The sequence below is a fragment of the Paroedura picta genome, chromosome 1, assembly GCF_049243985.1.
Source record: "Paroedura picta isolate Pp20150507F chromosome 1, Ppicta_v3.0, whole genome shotgun sequence".
Taxonomy (NCBI): domain Eukaryota; kingdom Metazoa; phylum Chordata; class Lepidosauria; order Squamata; family Gekkonidae; genus Paroedura; species Paroedura picta.
Window position 1 is genome coordinate 157,626,216 of NC_135369.1, and position 12,386 is coordinate 157,638,601.

The 12,386-nt window shown below is 45.0% G+C and overlaps 1 long non-coding RNA gene across 1 annotated transcript in view; it reads right to left on the minus strand.

The window, feature by feature from the left end:
* LOC143823487 (uncharacterized) overlaps nt 1-12,386 on the minus strand; it is a 156,227-nt gene that overhangs the window by 128,606 nt on the left and 15,235 nt on the right. The window lies entirely within an intron of this gene.

A 12,386-nucleotide genomic window follows, 5' to 3' on the forward strand; every position in this document is an offset into this window, starting at 1 on the left:
GACTCTTTGTTCCTGTTGCGGCCAGAGGAAAAGTTTTGAAACTTTGCCACGATGTAAAAACTGCTGGACATTTTGGTTTCGTGAAAACTCTGCACCTAGTTAGGAGACAGTATTGGTGGCCATCCATGCGCAAAGATGTAGAGAAATACGTGCAGGGGTGCCCTATTTGTATCGCCTCGAAACCGGTTGGAGGCAAGAAAAAAGGGCTATTGCAACCACAGCCCACCCCCTCTCGTCCATGGACGGATGTCACTATGGACTTTATTACGGACCTCCCTCCCAGCCACGGGAACACCGTTATATGGGTAGTAGTGGATGCTTTTTCTAAACAGGCTCACTTCATTCCCTGCACGGGGGTGCCTTCAGCACCAAAATTGGCTTCTCTTTTTGTTGAACACGTGGTACGTCTGCACGGGATCCCGACACGTGTCCTGACGGATCGGGGCCCCCAGTTCGTTTCCAAGTTTTGGAGGGAGCTCTTGAGACTATTGGGGGTGGAGCAAGCCCTCACTTCGGGTTACCATCCTGAATCAAATGGCCAGACCGAGAGGGTAAACCAAATCCTGGAACAGTATTTGCGGTGTTTTATCAATCACCAGCAGGACAATTGGGTCGCCTTATTGCCGCTGGCTGAATTTGCCTACAACAACGGGGTTCATGCCTCAACAGGGGTATCGCCCTTTAAAGTAGTATATGGGACTGATTTGGCAACAACCCCCACCTGGGAACTCAGCTCCACGGAGACTCCTGACATAAATAAATGGGCATCGACCATCAGTACAGGTTGGCCAGAAATTGTTGCTAGCCTCAAAGCGGCGAAACAGGCCTATAAGGCTCAAGCAGATAAGAAAAGAGTACCTGCACCTGATTGGAAAGTGGGAGACCTGGCCTATTTGTCTACTAAGAACCTGAGGTGCCAGCAGAAATCTAAGAAACTTGGCCCTAAATATGTGGGGCCATTTAAAGTGGTAAAACTGATTAATCCTGTGACTGTTGAGCTAGCTTTACCAAAGACTTATAGGAATGTGCATCCGGTTTTTCATTCCAGCCTGCTGCGAAGAGCTCCGGTCCCAGACGAGTGGCACCCTCCTCCAGACCAGCCTGTGCCAATTTACATCGACAAAGACACCCACTATGAAGTCAACCAGATTTTAGACTCTCGTTTGCACAAGGGTCGCCTTCAATATCTGATTGAGTGGAAAGATTTCCCCTCGGGGGACAAAGAGTGGGTGGAGGCAGGGAATGTGAAGGCACCCCGCCTTCTCCGGGCTTTCCATCGAGCATTTCCTGATTGTCCTCGCCCGGTAGATGCCGGCTAGATGGAGGAGTGAAGTTAGTTTTAATGCGGAGGGATGTCAGGATTGTAGAATCTCTGTCATAAATTTAGCCTGAGTTCCTCCATGTCAGTTATATTGTTTAATGGGACCTGGCGCCTGCTAGCCCCGTCCTTGTAGTTTGTAAGCAATAAAATAGAATAGTGATGTTATTCTAACCTTATCTTGTTGTGGGCTCACAGGGTTGTTTGTACCTCTCTCAAGGATGGGAGTTTGGAATCCTGTTTTTGTTTCACATATGTCTTTCTTCACTAACCCCCCCCTTGGGAACTGTCAAGTTTTGGGCGGGAGAAATGTATTGATAAGCTGAGGCAAATCTGGCTTCGAGTCAGATTTGACTTTCAGTCCAATGCGTATAGTGCTAATCAATAAAACTACTTTCTTTTGAATAAGTTTTGTTGTGAGTTTCCTGTGCGTCTGACAGAGGCCCCGGAAGGCGCGCTGTGCACACGGGTCGGAGGAGGGGCGCTCCTCGGCGGCTTCTGTCGCAGCTCGTAGGGGCTTTTTGGCTGTTTTTTTTTTCTCTCCGTGGCTACTCAGAGGTTTCTTTTCTTCTTCAGCCAGGAGGGCAGGGAGGCCCCGGAAGGCGCGCTGTGCACACGGGTCGGAGGAGGGGCGCTCCTCGGCGGCTTCTGTCGCAGCTCGTAGGGGCTTTTTGGCTGGTTTTCTTTTTTCTTTCAGTTGCTCTTCGTAGGTTTGTGTTGTAGGGTGCCCCCGGCAGCCGCGCTGCGCGCGGCTGCCAAGGGCTCCCTTGCGGGCGGCAACAAAAAAGCAACTGCGAGCCGCGCTGCGCTGCGCGCGGCTCGCTGCGCGCGGCTCGCAGTTGCTCGGGGCTGGGAATCGGAGGGAGCAATCGGCAGGCGCTGCGCGCCTGCCGATTGCTCCCTCCGATTGTCTGTCCAGAGGAAGGGTCCAATCCGGACCCTTCCTCATCACGGACACATCCCGCCTCAGAACGCCTTACCGTTTTATTTAGTCCGTGGCGCCCGTGGCGCCACGGGCGGTGTTAAGATATGCATATATATATCAACATCTTCAACTGCTGAACCAGTTGCTCATCTGCATCAATCCTCATGTTCAACTATTCAAGGAATCTCCAGCTTCACTCCCACCTTTACCAATGGGACAAGGGGGGGAGGAAGTTTTTCAAACTGTATTGTCTGTATTCCAAATTGTATTGTGCCCTGTATTTCAACCCACTGTCTATTGCATTGTGCCTATATCAGTTTTAAATAGTTTATGTATATAAGTTTTGCTAAATTGCTTAGCTTTACCTTGTTCTTATTGCATTGTTTATTAGAAGCCATTGCTTAGTTCATTGTCTAACTTTTTAGTTTCTGTCACTTTCTGCCTGCTTCATAGTAAATTGCTTGATATTCATTGCCAGCATTTTTAGGATTGCCTAGTGCTCGCATTCTAAAATATTGCTCAGGTATTGCCCACAGTTTCCTGCCTGCATAGAATTTGGTTTTCACTGCATTTGCTTTTTGTCTATTGGTTGCTAGATTGTCTTGCTCAACGTATTAGTTTGCATTGGTTCATTGCTTTATTCATATGGTGGACACCTCACGCTTAGCTAGTTCATAGTTCATGTATGTTACATTTAGTTTTGAGTGGTTGTGGTAAAGAGGAACGGCAACTTCACAGCTTTCCTTAAGTCACCCAAACCCCTCCTAAATGTGTTTTGTTTTTAATTTGGCTTAAGTTTTTGTAGTTTTTGTAGTGGCAGAAGATGGCCCCACTTTTCTCTCTGAATTTCTAGTCTGAATTTCAATCTTTGCCGCCACTAACGCATTATACATTGGTCTGTAGTGAATAAATTGGACATATAATTCACTACAGAAGGGGGGGAATGTTATGCATGGCAGGATCCCTGCCTTATGCTTTGGCACACTGTCTTCTATAACCAATGGCACCCCACAATAGTCTAGGCTTAAGCTAAAGCCATGACACTGCTAGGGTCAGCCAAGCCAGGCCAGACTCCATCTTAGAAATCTTGCTCTCTGCCTCAGGTTTGGAAATCCAGGTGCCTCCATGCCCTACTCTCGACCCCCCCCCCCATTGTATTTCTAAGTGAGTGGACTGGCTTCTTACTGTTTGCCTAAGGGCTCCTAGGAAAATCCTTTGTCTTGCAACATTTTTCACACTTGGCCCCTCTGCCAGGGGATATTTCCTCCCCACACCCTGCCAGCTAGACCTGATGGCTCTCTTCCTCAGAGCCATTAATACCTTTATCCAAATCCATTTACGGCCATCACCCCCCCCCCACTTGGCCAGGTATTGTCCTAATCTCTGGGGACCCTGGAAACTTCCAGCACATGCTTACCTGAGCCTTGTCACATAGCCCCCTTCCCAAAATCCTATAAAAACTGTGGCTTCACACAGCCACTCTGAGTGTCTTCCAACCCGGGACCTCCCACGCTGGTTCGTGCTTCTTCCTCTGACCCACCACTCCTTGGACAGGTAACTATCAAGCCTTCCACTCTTCCTCCCCCTTCTCTATATGTCTGCTTGTATGTGTGTTAGCTATTTGTGTGTACTTTTGTTATTTTCCTTTCAATAAAAGCTTATATTAATATTTTACCATTTAAATCTGTGTTTGCCTTGAGTTCCTACAGGTGGAATAAACCCTCGTATACAAAGGTAACGATCCGATAACGCTAAGTTACCCCCCTCTCGCAGCATTTGAGCTAATATTCCCCACAAGCTCAAAGATACGTGTTTTTAGGACACGTGTCCAAGCAATTTGGGTAACACCTTAGGGGCCCTGTTTTAAAGCAATGAAGTCTGACAACGGTCTTTTGGGAAACCTAAAGTATCAATAAAATAATATCAGAGTCCAGTGGCACCTTAAAGACCAGCAAAGATTTATTCAACTAAAGTATCAATAACACTCTTATGTTGTTATTGGCCCTTTCTGCACTCACAGGTTACTTCTGATTATCGGAGAATCCAAGACAGGATTCCTTTAATTCAAATCCTGTCCCCACACTCTGCACCTTTATAAAAATCCCATATTCTATTGAAAATTGCAGAGTATGGTGTTCTATACTGCAATGAGAAATGGGAAGATGTTTTGTTTTTTGTTTCTCCTTATTGGTCAGTTTCAGGCAGAGCATTCTTTTTTAATTTGGTGACAGGGATTCTTCTATACATTTTAGCAGTTAAATCCTCCTGCCTCTCCCACCTTCATCAGTTTAAAAACTCCTCCCCCCTCCTTTTATTTCTTTTACAAAATGAGGGCTGAATGTGCACGGAGCTTTTATTCCAATCCCAGGTCGATTCAGTCCCTGCTGTTTCCACTAAATGCGATTTCCATTTTGATTTTGGGTGATTTAAATTTTCTCTCTGCAACAAGCATGATTGATCCAGAGTGACCCTACATTTCCCCTGCAATATCCTGGAGTGAATATAACCCTCGATATTAAAAAAATCGGCATGAGTAAATGTGCAGCTCTCTGCTTTCCCCAAACTAACTTGCTGCCTCGAGCCTCCAACGCTGTAGAAGAGCCCTGATTGGCCAGGGCATCAGTTCAAAGGCTTCCTCGTTCCCATGTTGCAAGGCTTCCCTTAAAGGAGAAGCCCTAACTTCTCTTGGCAGAGATTTTGCTCTTGGATTTAATCGCCCTCCTCTGCTGTCTCCAATCCCCCCCCTCCGGGTCAAGAAAAGAAAGAAAGAGGTTCCTGCTGCACTTGGCTCCCCCCCCCCTTTGAAGCTTCCCTAATTACACACAGAACACTTTTCTGTTTCAATGGGGGGGGAGGTGTAATAGTGGAAGACTCGAGTTCAAATCGATCTGAATTCGGGAGGATCCACAATGGAATAAACAAAGTAAGTGCAGAACCAGCCCAGGACAAGCCTAGCACAAAGAGCTGAATGGAGGGGGAGGGGACGTTATCACTGAGAAAAAGCAATTGATAAGCTTTAAAAAGTTATAATTAAGTGTAATGAAGCCATTTCCTCCAATTGTCAAATTAAAGAAGATCCTGTCCCCCGCCTTCATTCCAGCAGCTGCTCTTCCAGCCAGGCTCCACCACCGAATATACAGAAAAGGGAGGGGGTACACAGCATATGTATGAATCACAAAAGACCAAGCTAAACTGTGTCAACAAGCCTATTAAGATAATTCACCCAAACATCAATGTTTCACTCATTAAAGTGATGAGCACTGATATTAAAAATATGAACAGATGCGATTATCGACATTGCTAATGTATATGACTGATACACTAAGAACATTATTACAGTTATTACAATAGTCAAAGCCAGAAGTTCACTGCCCTTAATCATCTGACACAACACAACTTGTTTCCAATTCAACAAATCTTGTGCAGCTCTTGCCCACGTCCTTAATCAACGGGTGCAGCAGAAGTTGTTCTCAACAGAACAGATGTGACACAGCTGTTTCCCAAGCTCAACTGATACGGCGCAGCTTGCATCCAAAATCAACCAGTCCAGCACAGCAATTCAACTGGTGTAGCATAATTGTTCCACAACTCAACTGGTATAGGAAAACTAGTCCCCCCAAATTTATTGGCACAGTGTGGCTCCCAAATAAATTGGTACAGTGCAACATCAACGGGTATAGCAGAGCAATTCAACTAGTACAGCACAGCCAAATCTAATCAATACAACAATTCAACTGATGCAGTGCAGCTATGGGTTGCCGGCAAGAATTGATGCCTGTTTTGCCCTACATCTCAGGCTTTCTCAAGCCACTGAACAGCAGTAATGAAACTTGGGAAGAAATCCCATCATCAGTTTGGATGCAAAAGCAACTGATATATTCAACTCTTGTCCTGAAAACTATCACCTTTAATGGCACAAAGGGCAAAACAGCTGTACACGGACAGAATGGGATAGCAGGCCAAGGCAGAGCAGCACTGAGGTTCACGCTCTCTCCGGCCTCCTTTGCGTGGTTTGGCAAGAAAAGAGATCTGGAGAGCAATCCAAGCTGGAGAAGTGGTGAGCAGGAAGGGGAGCCTGCTGACCTTCCCTGGCCCCAATCACACCTGCACACGATGGGGGAAGCAGCAGCACCTAAGCCCTCCAGATCCTCGTGAAATGTTGCAATGGAAAGGTCAATGTCTGACCTGGCAGGAGCAACAGCAAATCATCCCCTAGCCAGCCAGCCAGCCAGCCATCCCCCAGGCCCCCTGGACTGGTACAAAGCAATAATCCCAGCATGCTGGGGGGAACCTCAGAAGACCCCACCTGCTTGGACTTTTACATGATTAAGCATTACATTCTGTCCACTTGAAAGCAATTGGCCAGGTGGGTGAGCAAATGACTCATCTCTGCTTGCCTGCCATTTGCCAGCAGAAAAACCCTTTAAAACTTTTTTAAAAACCAAAGGTCCAAATACTGAGGTGCAGATCAGACAAGAATGCCACCATCAGCAGTCATCGCGCACCGCAAAAGCCGCTGAAACATCCCCACGAAAGCTGCCAAAAGATAGGAACCAGCCTCTTCTTGTGGCTCCACTGTTTCACACCCATGGGAAGTGCTGTCTGTCTGAGAAAGGCCCTTTGAACAGCTCAGCTGTTTCAAGCATGAACCTCACTAACCTCTTTTGGTTCCTGCGTGAGCCACTGGGGAGTTGTGGTTTGTGATGAGCAAAGCCCTCCAGCTGCACTGTTGTGGTTTGTGGGGCAGCTGGAAAACTGGCAGAGGGAGGGAAGGTGTGGGGAAGCTCAGTGACTGATATGATTCTGCTAGCAGATCAACAACAAAGAGAACCTAGAAGAAAGAGACTTATGCAGTAAACCCTAAATCTGCCTCCTGACATTTGATGATTCTAAGATCTGTATCTATCCAATGACTCAGACATTTCCTTTGATCAGCATCACCAATGTGGTTACGTATGGTGACTGTGTCATGCTCTTACTGGTGTTGAGATGCAGAGATGTGATAAGCTGGAACAATCTTTAGTAGCAAGCTATGACCACGTAGGTTAAAAGCAGCATAGGGGGATGGTTATACTGCCTGCCATAAAATCTACATCTCTTCTTTATTACACAACACAAAGAACTGCTGTAAAGGATCTCCGACACGGCGGGACTGCTCTTCTCAGTGCGTCGAAGCCTTTCCCCCACCCCCCTCCCCACCCAAGGTCCCGGTTTTGCCGGCGGGAAACGACCAGGGCCGCCGTGTCTTCGACAGGCCAAGTGGCTGTGCGCAGCTCCCCATTGGCCACTTGGGCCCGGACTGACACTCAGACAGGCCAATCGGGATCCACTTTGCGGCTCCTGATTGGCCTCTCCACGTTTTTATCACAAACTTGCCCCGCCCCTTTCTCCGCCTGCAATGCCCTTACTGTTTTATTTTTACCTCTCCGCAGGAGTGGTTTACAGATATATATTGCAGATATATTTGAAACACAGTGCTATCCTAACATTCATACCCGCAGCTAATACCTCCAAATATACCATTTTTATGCTGGCGGTTTATTATTATTTGGTATTTGTACGATTGGCTTATCACTTCAGATTTCAGGTACAATCAAGCCAATAACACTACTGCTATAAAACTGGTGTCAAATTACCATGAATGGGTTATCACTGAAATTTCGCCTTATGGTAATCAAGTCCTTGGAGGGGGGGGGGATATTCCCTTATGGAGGTTGATGTTTCCTCAATGGATGCTAAACAGAGATAGCTGAATTGCTTTGGTCTTGAATGAGGGATCAGAAAAAAATTACCCCTCTTTCAGCTGAAGGGGGAAGTAAATACCTGAACCAATGTGGAAAATAGTCATTGTAGTAATACCACATTCACGATAATTGGACAGTGGGCTTAAAAGTGAGGGATCTTGGGGTTTTCTCTTTCTGGAGTTCTTATTGTATGTGTTTCGCTGCCTTAGTATGTCTCTCTGCTAAGGCTGCCAAGCTCCCCTTGGGGCCTGAAGCTCTCCGTGAATTACATTTGTCTTCCAAACTACAGAGAACAGTTCCCCCGGAGAAATTGGCTGCTTTGGAGGGTGGGTTGTGTCATTTTACCCATCTGAGGGTGGATACTATGGTATTACAACCTGCTGAAGCCCCTCCCCTCCAGAAATCCCACCTTCCCCAGACTCCACCCCCAAAACTCTGGGAACTTCCCATCCAGGAACTGGCAACTCTATTCTCCATGTATGGTCTACTCATATAGATGTTAATAAGGCTCCTGAGGTTGCAGGTAGCTGCAATGGTCCAAAGCAAAAATCACGTAATAAAATCGCCCATGGTCACTCATCCGAAAGGCAACAACCCAGATATCATTACCCTGGAAATTTGTACCATTCAAGGGGTTAATGCCTATTGCTTTCAGTGAGACTTTGAAGTCCTTAACCTTTGGTGATGTTATGCCTTTTGTGTACACATGCTAATGGTTCCTAGCGGGCATCCAAAGTTACTTTCGAATTATGGCACAAGAACTCAGAGCCAAGGCTGCTGACCCGATGCTTGGGAAAAATAACAAGGCTTACAGTAAATTCAACAGTGGCTTTAACCAAGATTTCCATTTTCAGCTGTGTTCTTGTTTTACTTCTATCTGGGACATCTGAATACTATTAGGTTTCTGAACGATGGAAATGTTGTCACCATCCCTTTTAGAAAAAATTTTCAGACATCATCATCATCCTAGGATGAAGTTACTTCAAACCACAGTTTGGGGGATAAGACATTCCTTTCCCAAAGCAATAAGGAAACAATGAAGAAATGACTGGAAACATTGAAGATGATAAACACTTAACTGGGAACTTTTGAGAGGCCAGAGCGATGTTAAAAACTTGAGAAAGAAAGTCCAAGAGTGACTTTCTGAAACAGCCATATCTTTATGGGTTAAAGCAAAGCCATTTTTAAACGGCACTTGTTTCAGAAACGATTGTGTTTCTTCCTTTATAGAGAACAGAGAATATGCCATTGTGCTAAGCACTGAATATTTTCTCCACAGTTCCACAATTTATAAAAGCAGTGGGCTCTCTGTAAAACAACTGGAGGTGTACCTATATGTAAAGAGAGAAACAACTTCACACAACTGAACACCTAGGTTACGGGCTACCATTTATGGGTCTGCTGTATCAATATAGATCATCTTGCTTAGGCCTGCACAAGAAATAACTTTTTTTTGTCCCAGAAATATGTCTGCCAAAGGTCTGGAAAATACATCTGGTTCGACCAATTAACTTATTGAAAGCTTAACTTATTACAAAATATTTCAGCAAGCTAGTAAATTGAACTTTTCCATGTATGCATCACTGTTTGACACAATCAACACAATGTATGCAGGATCTTTTGAAACCTTACAGCTCATGCCGCACAACAACTTTTATTGCCTGATAGTTGCAGACATCAGGAGAGCTGTGTGTTCAGGACAAGGCAGTTGGTTTGCTGCTTTGCTTGATAATTTAGTGTGAATGACTAATTTCCCCAAAAAATCAGGCCACAGCTGGAGCTGTGCAGGGCTGTGGGGACTGACGCCCCCCCCCCCCGCAGTGCCCTCTGCCCTCTCCCCCGCAGTGCCACCAAGCTCCCACACCTGCTGGCACTTCTTCCATATGGGAGAAGTTGGAAGGGGATGTGGCCGGGGAGAGACACCCTTCCTGGTTGGCTGTTTGTTGGACGGATGGCCAGTCAGGGATGGGACAGCATACATGACTGGTCAGCTTCTCCCAGCATCCTCTTAGTGTTTTATTTATATGTACAGATAAGTACTGCTGAAGATTGGTAGACAAAAGAAAGATTGGTTGGTATATGAAGATGAGAATTAGGCAGAAGAAAGAGAGTTGGTTTTTATATACCACTTTTCACTACCCAAAGGAGTCTCAAAGTGGTTTACAATCACCTTCCCTTCCTCTCCCCACAACAGATACCCTGTGAGGTAGGCTAAGCTGAGAGAGCTCTGACAGGACTGCTCTGTGAGAACAGGTGTATTGGAAGAGTAACTAGCCTAAGGCCACCAACCTGGCTGCATGCTGAGGAGGAGTGGGGAATCAAACCCGGCTCATCAGATTTGAAGCCACTGTTCTTAACCACTATACCAAGAAGAGGAGAAAAAGAATAAATAGGATGGAGATGATGAGGGAAAGTGACCACTAGAATTTTTTACTGGTTCTCTCCTTGTCTGTTTTATTTCTGAAATGACTTCAATTTGTTTGCAGTTTGACCTGGCCTACCCTGGACCTCAGTGAATATACCATCAGTGGCATACATAGCCTATCTGGCCTCACCCTGGATACACCTCTGCATAACTGGGCCCTGGCTGAAAGAAATCTCTATGGCTAAGCAAAAATTTAGAACATTTGTATGCCATCTCTCCAGGCCTATTCCAGGTGGCTTACCATAAAACAAAATCAACCCAGAGCCCAATACTACAGCATACTGACATCAAGTTTAGGACAGTATTTCACAATCAGCCACTCTTTACACACTTGTGTGCGACATAGTAAATTGGTGCTGCATTCACACATTATGCATCAGTCATTTATCTGAAGCCACTTGTAAGAGGTGTTCATGGAAATAGTGTTTACAAGTGATACTGTTTTGTGACGTATTCATTCTTCATGCCTAGGCTTTGCCAAAATTCTGAATGTGTTGTTCCTTTAATGATACGTTTAATTATTTTTAAAAAAATATTAGCTGCCTTTATCTCTTGCAGAACTCAAACTGACTTTCAATACAAATAAAAACATTAAAACACAACAAAAATAACTATTGTGAAATCCATAAAAGTCACAGTTTAAAAGCCTCTATTAGGACTGCCAATAATAAAAACTAACTCAATCAAAATCAAAGCTAAATGATTCAACATTGTAAGGGGATACACAATGGACCAAAAAAAAATTCCCAGCTTAAGTAGAGCCTAACAGGGTCTGAGCTCTCTGAGAAGGAGAAGGGGAAAGATGTTGAGACTCACAGTGACTGTTTATGCACTGGGAACTTCACGGCCCCAGCTTCCATGCAGGAGCAAAAATCGGGGGCAGATGAGGTGCACTGGGCCAAATGCTCCCTCGTGTGGGTGCAGGGAGAGGTGGGGCAACCTGCCAGGACTAAAACTCCAGCCTGCAGCCTGGCATGAAACCTCCAGTGCATAAATGGTCAGTGAGTACCTCAATGGAAGTATCAACAAGTGTGCTGCCATGGTGAAAAAGACAAACTCTGTGAGAGGATAGGAATGATTAAGAAAGGAATTGTGAATAACATGGCCGATATTGTAATGCCTCTGTATAGATCTATGCTGCAGTCTCATTTTAAATATTATGTGCTGTTCTGATCAGTATCTTAAAAAGGACATCACAGAGTTGGAAAAAGGGACGGAAGAGGGCAATCGAGATGAGCTTGGAGTCGGAGCACCTTTACCTATGAGCTAAAGATTAATGTCTTCTATCTTGTGTTTTTAGCTATTTTATTTCAATACCTTTTGGGATAGATTTCCTCCCATTTTATACAACAAGGCATCAAAATCAGGCTCACTCAGTTCTCAAGATCTTGGAAATGTAACTTTCCACGAAAGACTGAAATATTACTTTTGAAACTCTAGGAGGCTAAAGAATCTGGTCCTTGTTTTATAAGTGACTTCAAGCAGCCAAGTAATACAAAGCCAAGTGACCTGGCAGCATAGGAGACAGAATACAGCAGCAATAAAATTCTCAAACATAATTTCAGCATACTTCAAAGGTTGCTAACTTGAGCTCAGGCAGGTGCATTGATGTGCATCAGCTGGCTTAGCATCTGGAAGAAAGCAAATATTATTGTCCCCCAGATAACATTAAAATGTTGCATTATCAGCAAATATCATTTGCTTGTATTTTAGCTTTGAAAAAGTTCTCTGCCACCTTTATGCCCCCCTGGGTCTCTCTAAATAGATTTTCTTGTTTGAAATTTAGAAAACACTCTGAATGTGTGTCAAGGAGTCCCAACCTGTTCCTGTTTATTAGAACAAGCTATAGAATACCAATTTCATCAATATACCACACAAGCCTCCAAAAACAAGGGGGGTCAGAAAATAAGAAATGTGTCCTGAAGTGAAATCAGATCTAGAAGTTTAAACACGGCAGTCAGAAACCCAGCTGGA